The sequence below is a fragment of the Equus quagga genome, chromosome 1, assembly GCF_021613505.1.
Source record: "Equus quagga isolate Etosha38 chromosome 1, UCLA_HA_Equagga_1.0, whole genome shotgun sequence".
NCBI classification, from domain to species: domain Eukaryota; kingdom Metazoa; phylum Chordata; class Mammalia; order Perissodactyla; family Equidae; genus Equus; species Equus quagga.
Genome location: NC_060267.1, coordinates 20,807,292 through 20,812,579, shown reverse-complemented (window position 1 = coordinate 20,812,579; position 5,288 = coordinate 20,807,292). Strand labels below are relative to the sequence as shown.

General features: G+C 46.7%; 1 long non-coding RNA gene across 1 annotated transcript; it reads left to right on the top strand.

The window, feature by feature from the left end:
- The first annotated feature begins 818 nt into the window (after positions 1–818).
- LOC124239298 (uncharacterized) lies at positions 819–3,294 on the top strand. The gene is made up of 3 exons (XR_006888596.1): positions 819–949; positions 1,269–1,386; positions 3,118–3,294. It is a non-coding gene; the product is annotated as an uncharacterized LOC124239298 (long non-coding RNA).
- The last annotated feature ends 1,994 nt before the right edge of the window (positions 3,295–5,288 follow it).

The window sequence follows — 5,288 nt, the reverse complement described above, 5'->3', positions numbered from 1 at the left end:
TAGCAATTTCTGCATATATGGCAAAGGGGACAGTTGCTATGGTTGAGACAAATGGAAAATGTTTGTTAGGCAAGCATAATTTTCAAAGCCCCAATAGCTGTAAAGGGCTTCTGTTCCTGTCCTGTATGCTCCGGCATGTCCTAGTAAGGTCACAGATAAAGCCTGACACGTACTCTGTGGCCTATCTAAATAGGAAATGTACTGAGGCAAATCAAGAACAGAGGTTTTTTTTTAAAAAAATCAAAGCACTGAGCAAACATTCTGAACTTTTGGCAGAGGAATTGGACTGCTGAATCCCCATGACTCTTTGAGTTATTAATAGTGACTCATTTTGCCGTATTTTGGGCAGTTATATATTTATGTATCATGCAGTGTGTGTGAGGCTTTCAAGGCTTGAGGGCCTTTTGAAAACTGTGTTGCTCTAGAATAAAGCCCTTTGAAAAATGTGTTGCTCCAGAATAGAGGGGCCAGGAGGATGCCATTTTTGTCATCTGCGTAGCACCTACCACACAGTGCTCCTTACATGCTCGGGAGAAGATGAGCGCTGTAGCAATGCCTGGAATGTGGCTCCATCTGCTCTGCCAGAAGCCACGATGCAGTCACGAGTTGCACAACAGTAGTAATTCGCAGCTATTTATGACCATTTTAATAGCGACGGTCTAGATTAGAAGGCTGTGTTTACATGCCACGCAGTGGAATGGTTCCGTGAATCATTCTCACAGTAACTTTTGGTCAAACCAATGAACCGAGGAGTGAAAAACCAAGCAGTTGGTCCTGAAGCTGTGACTAACAGGCCTCCACGTTACCCTCCACTTTCCTGATGCTCCTCCACACCTGAGACTGCATTGCCTCCCACCGCTCCCATGGCCACAGCCTCCTCTCGCCGGCCCCCTCTGCATCCACAGCCCGGCAGCCCTCTCTACACCCATGTGCCAAACCCTAACATCAGGTAAGTCCAAGAAGCTTTGGAAACTCCTGAAAAGCACCTGTGATCACCATTAAGAAAACACACTTTTAGCACGTGTTTATTTTCTCATTGTCATTGCTCCGTTATGTGACTGCAATTAGTGACCCCAAAAGCTCATTTGCATCAAGATCAGTAAAACCCTTTCATTTGTCCATTTAAATTGACTTGAGGTTTTAGTTAATTATCACTTCCTGGCAGTCTGAAGGTCAGACTATTTCCTTTTGTTTCACATGGTAGTTAATCCCCTCATTAACGGCGATGAGAAATGAATTATTAAACTCGTGCCATTTTAGTATTTCAGGTAGTGAGAGGCCCTAAAATCCCAAAGGTGTCATAGGGGAAGTCAGAAAAGTGTTGAAGACTCTACTTCCTGCAAACACGAGGTTCTCTCCGCAGTTCTCATGGTAAAGAAGGTTCAGGTAAGGCTCTTTCCCTAAATTAAAACAGACAAAATGAAAATAAAAACAATAGTTATTGGGCTCAGCTTTTCCACTCACTAGTTGCATGGCTTGGGGAAAGGCAGCTACCCTTTTGACATTAAAGATTTTCTCAATTGTAAAATGGTGATAATAATAGCCAACCTAGAGAATGGTTGTGAGCGTTAATGCATGAAAGTGCTTACAAGACTGCCTGCCACATAGTAAGGGCTTAGTAACTGCTAGTTAATTATATTATCACTTCCGTTATCACCCTGGGCAAGTCAGCTTCTGAATTCTGTGGGTATTAGGCCTCAGCCAAACATCCATTTGCCGAGACCTTGCTCACACCTGGGTCAAAAATTCACTTTTACCCACGGGGCAAAGATGAAAGCTAAGTTGTGTTAGGCCCTGGAGAAAAAACTCAGATAGCCATGCCTCTAGGGTCTTAGGGAATTCAACTTTATCTGTCCTCTTCTAATTACTCTAAAAAGATTTTTTGGAGGGTGGAGGCCAGTAGAAGATAGAAAGACACAATAGATGGGATCCGCAAGACCACCCCTCGTGGTGGAAGGCGCCTCTGGCCCTTCCTCTGCTTCTCCACCTCCCTGGAGCCTGGCTCACCCTGGGCGTCCCAGACAAGACTGTGTGCTTGGACTCTTGTCTCGCCTGATGGACCCCCTTAAGCTCATGCTCACTACTAGTGAATTCAGCCCTGCTAAGGAAATCCTGGTTCCATGAGGGAATACCTCCAAGTCTAATGGGGCCATTTCCTTTTGCTGTACCAAGCAGTGGACCCTACAGGCTAGCATCCTGTAAGATGCACAGTTCTGGGAAAGCCCTCTAGGTGAAGGGACATCTCAGCCAGGTTTTGAAAGACCAGCAGAATTCAGCTTGCCAGAGAGAAGGAGGAAAGACAGTCCAAGTCAGTGAGGAGAATGAGCAAAGTGGGAAGGGTCGGGAATGTGCCTAGAACAGGGAAGAGTTTTCCCAGAGGCTGGACCATACACTCTGCAAGGGAGTAATGGTAGCTGGGCTGCTGAGAGAGGGTTGGATTAAGGCCTTAGACTTCATCCTGCAGTCAATACAGACACTGGAGGTGGAAGCATTATTTTAGGGGGAAAAAGTGCATAGTGTTGCTTATGTGGAATAGGTAGGGCAAGACTGGGTGGGTGGGTCCCAGGGCCTGAGGTAGTGGAGACCTAGGGATGAAAAAGGAAAATAAGATGCACTGGAGTGGTTGCGTGATCATATGCATTGTTATAGGCAAAGAGGGTAGAAGCCGTTGCTCAAAACTGAATTGTAAAATGTATTTTGTCAATGCTTTACCCAAAACTGTCATTCAGTAAATCCTGATTGGATTTTCATAGGGAAAATATTTTACCCCTTTAAAAAAGGTTCTAGAAAGAAGCTGCTTTAAAAATGCTCCTGGAAGAATAAAAGTCACCGAGGAAAATGAGTGGGGTATGAGTGATTGAAGGAGTGACAAAGTGCTGGCGTCTTTCCAAAGACCACGCCCGTGACTTGATGCTTCGTGTGACAAGCGCAACCGCGTAGCTCTGTCATTCCCTCATCAATATTGGAAAAGCACTTTGTATCTTCCCATAAAGAGGAGAAAAATATCCTAATAAGGATGCAGTTAGTCAGTCTTGTAATTTTTAATTGAGAAGCTTATGTGAAAGCTAGAACATTAAATCTGGAAGAGAACTTAGACATCCTGTCATCCTTTTACAGAAGGGGAAGCAGGACAAGAGAGTAAACTCCACTGAAAGCCATCTGGCTGGTGTGTGCCAGTCCCATTGCTGGAAGGTAATGGCATTGAATCCTGGTCTGCTGTGCTTTCTGCTTTGCCGCGAGAATCCCCAAAGACCATTTTCTTGCTGCCGTAGAAGACCTGGTGCTTTCGATTTTCTCTTTCGAAAGTCAAGAATTGTTTTATTGGACAAATGCCTCACATTTCTCCTTACTGCATAACTTTTTCCTGTTTGTGGAATTAAATGATTAACTGCGAGACGATCCTTGTATTAAAGATACCTTAGCCCAGGCAGGCGAGTTGCACAGAGGGAAGAGAAGTGGGCGTGTATTGGAAGGTGCTCAGGCCGGCCCTCTCAACCGGTGTTCACGGTAAGGCAAATTCACAAAGCGTCAGCAAACCCCTGACTCTGAACTCACATGTGCCCATGCTGATGGTCATCCCAGGGAGTCACAGGGGTCCCTCGCTGCCCCTTTCCCCTGTGTGTCTCCTCCATTCTCAGAAGGGGCCTAAGATGACTCTATATAAATTCCAACATGGGGTCGGGGTTCCCCAAGCAATTCTCTGACACCAGCTGGGAGTCCTACAATTCAACTCAGTTCTGGCAGTATCTACCTGGAGATGGCATCAGATCTCACAGATTAAGGGCTCAATCTTACAAGACTGCCCACCCCCCTTCAAATGCCAATCACAAGTCCAGGTTGTCCTCTGGGCTTCTGACCCACTGGCTGTAGATTGGAGATTCCAACTACCTTGGGTTCAGTTAATTTGCTAGAGCAGCTCACAGCACTCAGGGAAATGTTGCTTACGAGATTACTGGTTTATTAGAAAAGAAGACAACTCAGGAAGAGCCAGATGGAGGAGATGCATAGGTCAAGGTATGGGGAAGGGGTACAGAGCTTCCATGCCCTCTCTGGCCATGCCACTCTCCTCGAATCTTCATGTTCGCCCACCTGGAAGCTCTCCCAAACCCCTACTCCTGGGATTTTATGGCGGCTTCCTGACTTCGGCATGATCAATTGCTAATTCCATTTCCAGCCCCTCTCCCTTCTCTAGAGAAGTCGGGAGTGGGATTGAAAATCCCAAGCTTCTAATTGTGGCTTGGTCTTTCTGGTGCTCAGCCCCCATCCGGGAGCCATCCATCCAGGAGTCCACCCAGAGTCACCTCATTAGAACAAAAGATGCTCCTAGTGCTCTTATCACTTAGGAATTTACAAGGGTTTTAGGATCCCTGTGTCAGAGACTAGGGGTGAAGACCAACTATGTATTTCTGTTCTTTTCTTCTTCTTCTTCTTCTTCTTCTTCTTTTGGTGAGGAAGATTGGCCCCGAGCTAACATCTGTTGCCAATCTTCCTCTTTTTGCTTGAGGAAGATTGGCCCTGAGCCAACATCCATGCCCATCTCCCTCTGTTTTGTATGTGGGATACCACCACAGCATGGCTTGATGAGCAGTGTATAGGTCTGCACCCAGGATCCAAACCCGCAGACCCCAGGCCACCAAAGCAAAGCATGCAAACTTAACCACTACGCCAGCAAGCCAGCCTCCAAATATGTATTTCTCATTATAAATCACGATATCACAGCCCTCCCTCCTCCCCATGACCTCACAGAGGTCTAGGCTTCCTACAAGACACCCATCAGCCTCAATTTCCCATTCTCTACCTTTCCTAGAAAAAGTTTAAAGAGAAAATAAATTCTTCCTGTCAGAGCATGCTCTTTTTCTCTTTCCTCCAACCTTTTTTGTGTCTCAGGCCCTGTCTCCCAGCCAGGTGAAATTGCATGTCTCCACTGGGGTGACACTTCTGGGCCTGCTTCCTCCTCTCCACGGCACCTCCTCCCCAGACCTCTTTCTCTCTGTGTATTAAGAATCCACACTGGGAGGGGGCACCCCAATAACCTCCGCAGGTAACTGCTGCTGACTGTCTCCCACCATCTCAGTGATCTGCCCGGGCTCAGGCACAGGAAGTCCTGGTCCCAGGAAGCTGTGGGCTTAATTAAGAGAAATTCAGACAGTTGTATTTTCTGAAAGTGTACATAGAGCAAGAACCTATGCAACTGAGAGTCATTGAAAAGCCATCATTTGGGCCGGCTCCATGGCCGAGTGGTTAAGTTCACGCGCTCCGCTGCGGCGGGCCAGGGTTCGGATCCTGGG